A 13,725-nucleotide genomic window follows, 5' to 3' on the forward strand; every position below is an offset into this window, starting at 1 on the left:
TGTGCACTGAAGGCTAAGAAGGCATTATAGAACAGAGGATAAAAGGACTGTAAGGGACAGAGGATGAGGATGTGCTACAAGATAGTACTTATCAACATAACAGGAATACTGCACCCATCAAATCTCAGTACAGTTTCCTAAACAGGACTCACACAATCACAATTCCAGTTACCATAAAGTCTTTTTCAGGGACTAGATCCGAATAGGTTGCTCAACTCTAGGTGGTCTGTGGTAAGCACATGCACATAGAATAATCACTAGAAAGACTTAGTATTATATGTGTGCATGTATATGTGTATGGTTGTGTTTGCTAATAATTATTATAGACCAAGAGGTATCATAAACTTGAGAGTGGGAGGACAAACAATGAGTTGCAGGGTGGAAATGCAAACACCCATGTATGAAATTCTCAAAAATTAAATTTAGAAGGATGTACATAGGCCTTCTTAAGGAGACATCTGATTAGATTATCTGGTTCTTGGGATCCTGCAGAAATTAATAGGATGAGTAGCAGAGTCAAGAGTCAAATCAATATGGTTTTCAAAGGCACAGGAATGCCAAGAAAAACTTATAGCTAAATGCTTTAGAACATCAACCAAAAACAAAACAAAACAAAAATAACAACAAAATTCACATTTCACCACTCATCTTGATTTTATCCTCTCTTTTTTAGAAATTCCACCTATACTTATGGAGGTTTCTGGAACGTAGATATATTCTGGGTTAGGTTTGACTCCCTTCTAACAAATTGGAGACTTTATTATTTTTGCATAGTTCTTATCATTTGCTTTCCACAGTATAGCCTCCAGGTCCTAAGTCTGGGAAGAAGATGGTTGACTAGGAGTGTGGGTAGATAAAGCTAAACAAAGCAAACAAAACCTAAAAGTTATCCAATATCTTGGTTTTCTTTTCTATTATTCACAAAATTTCAACAAATTTAGTGAATGAGATTAATATGCACTTCTTACTTTGTATGAAGAATCTGTTGAGGTCTGAGACAAGCCCCCAAGGAAAGAATAACAGCCATGTATACCATAATAAGAGCTTAATTTCAACCTTGGAGTGGCACATGGCGACCCCCCAAGAATGTTGCAAGCTCCTTTTAAGTGGAGTTAGAAGATTTTCAGGGAAGCAGGATTAATCTGAGGCTGACTGGTGGAAGAAAGATTAGACTGGGCCTTGATAGGTGGGAGGTCCTAGTAGTTAGGGACCTTTCAGCAACAGGATAGGGAAAAAAGACTGAGAATCAGTAAAAGAGCGTTAGAGGCCTGCTGAGCCAGCAGAAGGCTATGGCATCCCTGATGATTGGTTGCTCCTAAGTTGAGGCTTTCCTAAGGACCATCTGCTTAGCTCTGTCCCACTTTAGTGAACCAAAAATAATGTCTGGTCTCTGTCAGGCTACTAAAAGAGCCTGTCTCAGCTCTGATCTGCTCCTCCACCACAAGTCTTCTTAGAATCCAGTCATAATTCATTTGGACTCCAAAGTGACCAAGTCTGTTTTCCTAAGAACCTTAACTGGGAAAGTTCCAAACTCACTTTTGTCTTGGCAGAGTCCTGGCCTAGTGGCTAGAAAGGCAAGAACCATAGTTTAATGCAAGGGTATTGGCTAAACTGCCATCATCTCCCAGTGACCACCCAGTTCCATGCACATAAGTCTGCTGGCATGCCAGTCCCTTCCTCAGCATAACAATGTGAGTCTTTAGAACAATTCAAGTCAAGTAGCAATGTGGAGTCTGGTAGACTGTGCAGTCAATGAAGCTGACTACATTGCCATTGTTGCATTACCATTGCCATGTTCTAGTGAACAGAAGCAACAAAAGTTATATAGAAGAAATGGCAAAAATGTGGCCTAAAGCATAAGATGTCCATCTATTTCAAGGGTGCTGATGGTCATTCATGTTTAATGTTGTTTACACAGGCTATTGCAATAGTAAACCCCCAGGAAGTGCTAGTTATTACCTGGATAGGTGTACATAAATACACATCCATTTTCTACTGTGCAAAAGAAACTTAAATGCCTCACTACAAAGATGCTTCCAAAGTATACTCCAACAGTATTTGAACCCCAAACTCTCTATTTTTTCAATATCATATCTGTAACAAATACTCTAATTAAAAGGAGCCTATGGTACTGCTCTGTTTATACTTATATTCTTCTATTTTGACTCTAACCTCTAGAATCACTATCATGTGTCTGGAATATTATGTCAAGGATTCTGACTTTGTCTTGATAATAGATTACCAATTCACAGAACAGTGATGCCATTTTCATTGTTCTTCCACATCCAAGACTCTTGTTATATGTGCAATTTATTTTGAAAATACTACAAAGTAAAACCCCAAATCAACTTATTCACTTACATGTTGCTAGAATAAATTGCTTAGTATGATCATATGATAGATGAATGCAAACAGTTTAGGCTAAAGAGGAAAAAATAAAAGGTTTCTGGGGTGAGCACGCACTTTATAGTCTAAGTGGCCACACCCAAATAAATGGGTTACTTAAAGGCTACTAGCTGAAAGATTTTCTACACACCTCCCCTTTTGTTTAAATAAGAGAGTTCTAAGTCTAATACAAAGTTATATTCAATAAAAACAAATATCAAGTATAAAAATTAGAATAACAATCAGCATAAACAATATCAAACAAGAAATGTGATAAAGGTTTCAATAATGATATGTCCTAAAGGAGTCTAAGCCTTGTATTATAAATAACTTGGCCAAGTCATGACAGGAAAGTAACTATAACTATCTAGTCTTCAAAGCCATTGAATATCCAGAAAGGAAATAATATTACTTGAATAACCAGGAAGTACAATCAATCAACTTCCAAAATGTGCAACAAATGACAGAGACAACTGGTTACCTGGGCAATCACCTAAAGTTTCATTTGCAATATTGGAGCAACCAACTTTGAACAAACTGACACCAATGTGTCCAACTAAATCCACTTAAAACTTGAGAGAAGTTGAAAAGGAATTCTAGATACTAAAAAACAAAGCTTAGCCCCATTTTTTTTTCCAGATGAGCTCTGTTTGCTGGCCAAGGTTCCTTTAATAGAGGTCTTCCTGATTCAGTGGTAGCAGAAAAAGCCATGCAGTATTGAAACAGCAACTTTCTGGGCCATGCTGCCAGTGTTGACTCTGACTCTTTCAGGAAGCTAAGCATTTAAATGGGTTTTGTGGGAAGTGTGCTGAAAGTTATTTGGTGACAGCATAGGCCAACTGGTTATCAAAGTTGATGTGGTGAGGATGGCTTCAACCCAGCAGTCTCAGAGGCAGTAAACAGACCTCCTCTATTTTAGACTGGGCAGAGCAAGCAGGCTTAGATTTTTAAGAAGCACTTAGTATTCTAAGAAGCCATCCTGGTCAGAAAAGGATTACAGATATGCAATAAGGACAGACTCAGACATAAATGATCTCTACATAAAACACAGTGTTTTTAAAAAATGTACATAGGCTTGAAAGAAAAAAGAAAAAGCATATAGAGAGTCATAAAAGGAAGTAAATGGATTAGAAAAATAAAACAAAGTCTTTAAAGAGACGGATTACAGACAGTCATAGATTAAAGGAGTAAAGATGATAACATAAATATAAAAAGTAATAGAGAAAAATAAGCCACATAAAGATGGAAAATGCACAGAGAGTCTAGATTATGTATATTATTTTGTTTTCTTTGAATTTTTGACTGCAGAAAGATATTTGATTCTGGTGATGGCTAAGATAAACCAACACATATGTTCTAAAGTTTTCTTGACTTCAAAATTTGAGTCAAAGGATATATTCTTTGGAAAAAAAATGTTCTTCTTTTGTTTCCATAGAAGATGAGAATTAGGGAAATCCTTGCAGACTAGTGTGGTTTGATGGACCAAGACCACCTGAAAGGTTGCTGTAAACATGCCCAGAAATTACTTTACCCAACAAAAAGTAAGCAGCAGTTTGGAGAGAACTATGCCCATGTTCCCAAATATTGTTTATAAATGTTTCTTTTTTCTCCTTTTTTTATTAAAATTTTTTGTTTTATTAAAAATTTCTGCCTCCACCTTGCCTCCCCCAACTCCACATGCCCCACTCCCCTCCTTCTCCCTTTCCAGTCCAAAGAGCAGTCAGGGTTCCCTGCCCTGTGGGAAGTCCAAGGTCCTCCCACCTCCATCCAGGTCTAAGAAGGTGAACAGGCTAGGCTTCCACAAAGCCAGTACATGCAGTAGGATTAAAACTCAATGCCTTTGTCCTTGGCTTCTCAGCAGCCCTCCTTGTCCACCATATCCAGAGAGTCCGGTTTTGTCCCATGCATTTTCAGTCCCAGTCCAGCTGGCCTTGGTAAGTTCCCAATAGATCAGCCCCACCGTCTCAGTGGGTGGGTGCCCCCCTCGCGGTCTTGACTTCCTTGCTCATGTTCTCCTTCCTTCTGTTCCTCATTTGGACCTTGGGAGCTCAGTCCATTGCTCCAATGTGGGTCTCTGTCTCTATCTCCATCCATTGCCAGATGAAGATTCTATGGTGATATGCAAGATATTCATTAGTATGGCTATAGGATCGGGCCATTTCAGGCTCTCTCTCCTCAGCTGCCCAAGGACCTAGTTGTGTGCACCTCTCTGGACCCCTGGGAACCCCTCTAGGTTCAAGTCTCTTGCCAACCCTAAAATGGTTCCCTTAATTAAGATATGTACTTCCCTGCTCCCATATCCATCCTTCCATTATCCCAACCATCCCATTCTCCCAAGCTCTCCCCATCCTCCCCTTCTCACTGTCTCTCCCCATCTCCCCTTTTCCCCACCCCACCCCAACCCCCAGTTCCCAATTTCTGCCCAGAAATCTTGTCTACTTCCAATATCCAGGAGGATAACTGTATGTTTTTCTTTGGGTTCACCTTCTTATTTAGCTTCTATAGGATCGCGAACTATAGGCTCAGTGTCCTATATTTATGGCTAGAAACCAATTATGAGTGAGTACATCCCGTGTTCATCTTTTTGGGTCTGGGTTACCTCACTCAGGAAAGTGTTTTCTATTTCCATCCATTTGCATGCAAAATTCAAGAAGTCATTGTTTTTTACCACTGAGTAGTACTCTAATATGTATATATTCTACACTTTCTTCATCTATTCTTCCATGGAAGGGCATCTAGGTTGTTTCCAGGTTCTGGCTATTACAAATAATGCTGCTATGAACATAGTTGAACAAATACTTCTGCAGCATGATAGGGCATCTCTTGGGTATAAATGTTTCTTTACATATAAAGAGGGATATGCTATAGAGATTTGCATTGGTATGGTCCTTGGTCTATTGATAAAAAATTGAGGTCAATTTTATTATAAGTATATTTTTGCTCTTGATTAAGGTATTTTGTGCACCCCATTTAAAATATAATGCATAATTAGGAAATATAGATAATTATAATAGTCAAGCTTATATTTAGTTAGATTTTTCTAGATGTACAGAGATGTATTTAAGATGTATTGTTCAGATATTTCAAAGACTAAAGAATATGACATTAAAAGTGTTTTAGAAACATAGGTCTTTTCATGACAATGAGAAACATATGTTCATGACAAGACCAATTGCTTTAAGAGGAAGATTGGCATGAAAGAGGCTCCTTATGGAGTTGGTTACACATTTGGGCAAGAAACTACTCTTGCCTGGACTACTTGATGTTATGTTGCATGAATTGGACATGCAGGAACCACAGAAAAATGTCTGTTCAATCTTTCAAAGAAGGCCAGGCAGTCCTTCAGGATTCCTGCTTCATGAAAGAGTCTGCCAGACATTCTGCGGGACACAGAGGAAAGTAAATGACAATCTGTCAATATAGGCATATAGATGGAATTGGGTTTGAAATTTCCTGCTTCATGAAAAGTCTGCTGGACACTCAGGCCCTGTAGATTGAAGATGGATGCCTCAAGAGTACAGAAGAACTTTGAGTGACTATCCAGTTAGTGAGATGTCTCTGTCAATTCTAGAGCTTTAGAAGTTGCTTACAATGTACTTGCTGTTTACCTAGATAACATTATATCCCTGTGGAGTCTTTGATGGAGTTGAAGAGTAGATAGTTATAGTTTTCCTTAGTTTTGATGAAAACATAGATATAAATACTGTAACTGTAATTCTTGTTTACTACCCGTGTTGCTATATGTAATTTTACTATTTTAATGTTAAATCTTTCCTTTTTATTTAAACAGAAAAGGGGAGGTAAAATGAGATTCCCCTCTGTATGTTGTGAATATCATTGGATAATTAAAAAAAAAAACTGTGTTAGCCCTGTTCAGGGCAGAATATAGGTAAGTGGAAAAACTATAGTGAATGCTGGGAAAAAGGAGGCAGAGTCAGTGAGAAGAAATGTAGCCCCTCTAGAGACAGATGCAAAACTCTACCTGGTAAGCTACAGCCTCATGGCAATACACAAATTAATGGATATGCGTTAATTTAGATATGCATTAGGAAGAAATATACTTAACTTATTGCCCAAAGAGCATTGCAAATAATAAGGTCTCTGATTATTTCAGTGCTGAACAGCTGGGAACAAACAAGCACTCTCATACCATGGTGAGAAAATGAATTAATGTATCTAATTAGATAAAATCCATGGTCTAAAATATTTGAGTAATTATCAGATCACTTAATTTAATGCTTTAAGTAATTTTATATGGACATGTCTTTCCAAAACCTACAAGTTATCTAACTTCCTGATATAGTTAACAGGAATAGTATTTCATTGTTAAACTAATGTGATAGTAGGAGGAAGTTGTGTAAATAATTTTTTCATCTTATAAATTAAGATTTACAGGGGAATATGTTTTATAAATTTTAAAAATGAAAACATAACTAATTTTCCTTATAACTGAATAAATTATGTAGTATATTAAAGTATTATTTTACCTAATTCCCAAATTAATTTTCTACATATATATGAATATATAAATATACGGTAAGCAAATAAGATATGAAAATGCATAAATATTAGGCCTAATCAAAAGGCTTAATTTAACTCCCATATGTAAATTAACTCAAAAATGTAAATTAGTTGTTATGTAACTGAAATGAATATTCACATCAAATTAGTTTAAATTCCTACAACTTTTACTTCAATAACTAATGATAAAATACCTATGTATAAATATTAGTAGCAGTGTTATTCTGTTGTATATTCAGAATATATAATACAAATATATTTGGGCAAACTTATTTTAGGTCAATTAACACAAATGAGTCATCTGAGAAGAAGGTACAGCAATTGAGAAAATGTTTCCATAAGATCTGGGCTATATAGCAAATTTCTTCACAGACTTCAAAAAAAAATACTCAGCTACATATGGGGAAAGAAAACCCAAAATACTCAAAACAAAACAGCAACCTAACTTCAAACTCTAATATACAGCTACAGCAATGAAAAGAGCTTGGTATTGGCATAAAAACAGACAGGGGAACCAATGGGATCAAATCAAACATTCGGATATATCCACATACCTAAGAACATCTGATTTTTGACAAAGAAGTTAAAATTATACAGTGGGAAAAAAAGAAATCATCTTTAACAAACAGTGTTGGCATAACAGAATATTAATATGTAGAAGAATGTCAATAGATGCATATTTATCACCATGCACAAAACTCAAGTTCAAATGGACCAAAGAGCTCAGCATAAAACCAATCACTCTGAACCTGATAGAAGAAAAATTAAGAGGTAGCCTTGGACACAATGCTACAGGATACCACTCCCTAATTATAAGTATAGTAACATAGACACTTGAGAGCATCAATTAATAAATGGGACCTCTTGAAACTGAGATGTTTCTGTAAAGCAAAGGACATGGTAAACAAGACAAAACAGCAACCTAAAGAATTGGAAAAGATCTTCTTCACTAACTCCACATCAGAAACAGGACTGATCTCCAAAATATACAAAGAAATCAAGAAATCAGACATCAAAAGAAGAAATAATCCAATGAAAAATGGGGTACAGACCTAAGAAAAGAACTCTCAATAGAGGATTCTCAAATGGCCGAAAGACACATTCATAGCCGATAAATGCAAATCAAATGACTTTGAGATACCATCTTATACCTGTCAGAATAGCCAAGATCAAAAACACTGATGACAGCTTGTACTGGAGAGTATGTGAAATAAAGGGAATAAATCCCCCCCCCCATTGCTAGTGGGAGTGCAAACTTGTTCAGATGCTTTGGAAGTCAGTTTGGTGATTTCTCAAAAAATTAGCAATCAATCTACCTCAAGATCCAGCAATACCAATCTTGGGCAAACACCTAAAAAATGGTCAAGCATACCACAAGGACATTTGCTTAACTATATTCCTAGCAGCATCATTATTATATAATAACCAGAACCTGGAAGCAGCCTAGATGCCTCTCAACTAGAGAATGGATAATGAAAATGTGCTACATTTATACAATGGAGTACTACTCAATGGTAAAAAAAAAAAAGCAATGAGTGATTAGTGGGGATGAGCCCAGTCCATTGTGGATGGTGCCTTTCCTGGGATGGTAGTCTTGAGATTTATAGAAAATCAGACTGAGCAAGCCATGTAGAGTAAGCCAGTAAGTAAGATTTTTTCCACATTCCTTGCCTCAGCTCCTGCCTCCAGGTTCTGCTATGAGATAATGTTCTTATACACTGCAAGATGTGTCACTCATACTGGTTTAATAAAATCTGATTGGCCAGCAGCCAGGCAGGAAGTTTAGGTGGGGTGACCAGAGTAAGAGAATTCTGGTAAGAGAAAAGGAAAATAGTCACCAGACAGACACAGAGGAAGCAAGATGAGAATTCATTATGAGAAAAGATACCAAGTCATGTGGTTAAACATAGATAAGAATTATAGGTTAATTTAAGTTGTCAGAGATAGTTAATAATAAGCATGAGCTAATAGGCCAAACAGTTTACAACTTATATAAGCCTCTGTCTGTTTCTTTGGAAGTGAACTGCTGCAGAACCAGGCAGGGTACAAACTTTGTCTACAAATGGCTCCCATCGTGGCTCAAGAATTTTCACATAATGCCTGAGAAAGTATTTTTAAAAAAGGGATTCTAGACAGATAAGAACATATCAATCACCACTTCTTGGTATCCAGCTTTTCTTCCATAGGCTCTATTTGCTGGTGGCAAGCAGAGGCAAGGCTCCTTAAGAGAGTTTTCTTGGCTCAGCGTCAGTGGCAAAAACCACATAGCTCTTTTGAGAGATTCTGCCACCAAATACTTAACTGATGTTTATGAGCAGCTAGCATCAAGCTTCTTGGTGGTAGCATGAACCTACAAATTCCATATAAATGCAGCTTTGAATAAATGTGGCAATAAATGCAGCTCCCACCAGTACCTCCACCAAAAAGGTACACTATCACAAAGCTAAGTAATGGGGTGGAGCTAGCCACAAAAGCCACAGCTTTAATCCTAGCCATATTGCTTAGCAGATTAAAGGCTCTTGTGGTCAGAAAAATACAGAGATATACACTAAAGACAGATTCAGATAAAGAAAAACCTCTAAACAGTTTACAATGTGTTTAAAATATACATAGGCTTAGGAGAGAAAAGAAAAACGTTCAAGAAAGTCCTTTAAAAAGAGAAATAGAGTAGTCAGGTATGGTGGGCACACGAAGTTAATCCCAGTACTAGAGAACAGGCAGATCTCTGTAAGTTTAAGGCCAACGTGTTCTGTAGAGTGACTTACAGTACAGACAACGGTATAAAGAAAAACTCCATCTCAAAAATCTAATATTAATATGAATCCCCTTGATCCCCTAAAAGTTAAAATGGCCAAAAGACACTTAAGGTCATGCTCAACTTCCTTAATGATCAGGTGTAGTAATATGGAGTGGCAGCGGGGCTGCGTCCCCAACACCCCAAGCCGCCTGCCCTGCCCGGCTAGCTTATGCCCCGAAATAATTACACAGACACTGTATTCTTTTCATCACTGCTTGGCCCTTAGCTCTGGCCCTTACTGGATAATTCTGATATCCCAATCAACCCATCTCTAATAATCTGTGAGCACCGGTCTTACCGGGAAAGATTCAGCATGTCTGACCTGGCGGCTTGCTTCATTGCGTGCGCCTGCCTGGGAGAGCAGAGCATGGCCTCTCTTCTGCATCTGCTCCGGAGAGGAGAGCTGTCGAGTCTGACCTCACTTCCTCTTCCTCCCAGCGTTCTGTTCTGTTTACTCCACCCACCTAAGGGTGGGCCTATCAAATGGGCCTTGCAGTTTCTTTATTGCTTTGCCAAAGAAATCAACAGATTGATATGACACTCCCACATCACTTCCCCTTTTTCTGTTTAAACAAAAAAGGAAGGCTTTAACTTTAACATAGCAAAATTACATATAACAAAACAGTTATCAAGTAAAAGTTACATCAGAAACATTTATACATATAACAAAATTGACCGTAAATCTCTATCAATAAAGCAAAATCTATACTAATGCAAATTATTCATACCTATATCATATCCCCCTTTAAATGTAAAAGAACGTTTATAAACCATATTTGGAAACATGGGCGCAGTTTTTTCTCTCCAAACTGCTTCCTGCTGAATGGGGGTGTCGTTAATTAGGTCTTTCATGGTATAACCTGTGTGCTAGTTTCATCTCAGTTGGCAGTTGAGCAAAGCAATTTTCTGAAGATGTTCACAGCAACCCTTCAGGAGGACGTGGTCCATCATACCAAATCGGAATAGAAGAAATCCATAGAGTCTCATCCTCTGTGAAAACAAAATAAGAAACTCCTTTCCAAAGCATCATGTCCTTAGATCCAAATTTCGAAATCGCAATACCCTTATATCCATTCTGGTTTAGCTTGACAGCCCATATAATGAAATATCTCTCTGTACTTAGCTCCTTCACAGTCAAAAAATTTAAAGAAAACACAATGTACATAATCCAGACTCTCTGTGAATTTTTCATCTTTACGCAGCTTATTTTTACTCTATCACTTTACTTTACTCTGTCTCTTTAAAGACTTTACTTTTACTTTTTTCTTTTTAAACCATTAACTTTATTCTCTATATTCTTTTTCTTCTCTCTCCCAAGCCTACGTACATTCATCCAACAGTGTGACTCATTTAGTGGTCTGAATCTGTCCTATTGTGAATCTGCAATTTTTTACTATCCAGGAGCACTTTTGATTTGCGCCTTTAAATCACTAGGCACTTAAGAATCTAAGCTGTGACATTCCTAGGTTAACTTTTTGCTTTTTGAGCGGACATCTTTGACCTGTAGACCAGGCTGTCTTTGAACTCTCAGAGATCCGCCTGTCTCTGCCTCCCAGGCATTGGGATTAAAGGTGTTTGCTACTACTTGAACTCACAGACATCTGTTTGTCTCTGCCTTCTAGGCACTGGGATTAAAGGCGTGTGCTACCACACCTTGAAGTCACCGAGGTTTACTTTAAGAATTTTAACTTTTAGTCTGCATATATTTTAACATTGTAAATCATTTAAAAATTTTCTTTGTCTTTGACGTTCTCTTTACTGTATCTTTCTCTGTTTCTGACCACAAGAGCCTTTAATTTACCAAGCAATATCAGTAGGATTAAAGGCGTGGCTTTGCCGGCTAGATGTAGCCCATTCCTTAGCTTTTCAGCCTCTTGGCTGAGGTACTGGCTGTAGCCATGTTTATAGCATTTCAAGGTCCCTACCAGCCAGCGAGCTACAACAGACAACACTCAAGTCCTCTCTCGGTAGCTGGCCCTCCTGCCTCAAACAGTCAGAGTTTGCCCTGGCAGGACAGCCCAGAAAGCCGGCATTTTTAAATGGCACAGCTTTTTTCTTGCTACGGCTGAAAACCGAAAAGCATGTGTTCAGCTTTTCATCAACACTGTTTAAGTGTTTTGTGGCAGGACCTCTTAATGAGCTGCAGGCTTTGCAGCTAAAGCTGAGTCAGGAAGCCTCTTGGGGCTACCAGGTAGGAGCGGCACTCAGCACTTTAATTCTGAGACTGAATATGCAGCACAGAAATTCTTTTCATCCAAGTTACATCCAAATCTGACATGCAGAGCACTGCGCAGTCTGAAAACACGTCCCTGTATGACGGCAGGAATCCGCCATGCTCTTCTGCCTGCCTAAGCCTGATTCTGCCTTCTGCCCAGGAGCAGGCGGGGAGCTCTGAGTCATCCTCACAGTCTCAGAGCACTCTCCTTCCGATCCCAAGCGGGAACACAAACATAAAGCCAGAGTTTGCACTGGGGGCACAGCCCCAGGAAGCCATGCTTTGAAATGACACAGCGTTTTTTCTGCTGCTGTTGCCGAATCAGGAAATCTCTCTACAGCACGCCACCAACATACAGCAAAAATCTGTGTTAAATGCTCTCTCCCTTATTTTTAAGCCTTCTCAGGTTTTTTAAGTGGGTTTAGTTAGCCATGTGTATGTAGCTCACTGGCTAAAGTTTCCAGCATCAGTCTTTGGTGGCTTTATGGCATCTCTCTAACTCTGCCTTCCTTCTTCCATGCTAGAGGCCTAACCAGTTCTTTATTAATTAACCAATAAAAGCAACACATAGACAGATGAACTCCCCATACCAGAGAAGAGGTTTGCTTTTGTTTCCATAAGAAATGAGAGACTGTGTTAAAAAAAATTCTGGGTTAAAAAAATAAGATGTGATCGAGGAAGACTTCCTAAAAAATCTTTCATGGGAAAGGATGGCCCAGACGATCCAATGTTTCACAGGACTTCTGTTGCTGTTTCCTCTGAGTTCTACATTCAGAAAAGCCTCAGTACCACTGACTGAGATTATCCAAACTCATAGAATACTCCAGGCAGGACTCGACCACAATCCTATATTTTCTTTAGGTCCCCATAAAATTATCAGCACTCTCAATCAGCAGGAAGTAGCCTAGAAAACTATGCCCACATTCCCAAAAAAAATGAATTATGGATGTTTGTCTTTTTTAGTGTGTTGATTACAAATTGTTATAGATAATATTTAGGAAAAAAGCAAAACAATGGAGGTTAGATTCCGGAATTTTGTTTTGAAAAGAAAAAAGAAGAAAATGCTATGGGATAATGCTTTTGTACACAGTAAAGATATGTCATTTGTATTGGTTTAATAAAACATTGACTGGCCAGTAGCCAGGCAGGAAGTATAGGTGAGATTATAAGAGAATTATGGGAAGAGGAAAGGCAGTCGGTCAGTTACCAGTAAAACACATAGGAAGTGAAATTAAAATGCCTTCTGGGGAAAGGTACCAAGCTATGTGGCTAAACGTTGATAAGAATCATGAGTCCATTTAAGATAAGAGCTAGTTAATAATAAGCATGAGCTAATGGGCAAAAGAGTTTAAGCTTCCATCTACAAAGTTTTTGTCCTATTTGAGTCTCTGTCCTGGCTTCCTTCAATGATAAACAGTGATATGAAAGTGTAAGACTAATTATTCTTTTATTTATTTATTTATTTAAGATTTCTGTCTCTTACCTGCCACCGCCTCCCATTTCCCTCCCCAATCAAGTCCCCCTCCCTCAGCAGCCCAAAGAGAAATCAGGGTTCCCTGCCCTGTGGGAAGTCCAAAGACCACCCACCTCCATCCAGGTCTAGTAAGGTGAGCATCCAAACTGCCTAGGCTCCCACAAAGCCAGTACATGCAGTAGGATCAAAATCCATTGCCATTGTTCTTGGATTCTCAGTAGTCCTCATTGTCCACTATGTTCAGCGAGTCTGGTTTTATCCCAGGCTTTTTCAGACCCAGGCCAGTGAGTTCCCAATAGAACATCCCATTGTCTCAATGAAGTGTGGGTGCAC

This window comes from Microtus pennsylvanicus, chromosome 1 (assembly GCF_037038515.1).
Source record: "Microtus pennsylvanicus isolate mMicPen1 chromosome 1, mMicPen1.hap1, whole genome shotgun sequence".
Lineage (NCBI taxonomy): Eukaryota > Metazoa > Chordata > Mammalia > Rodentia > Cricetidae > Microtus > Microtus pennsylvanicus.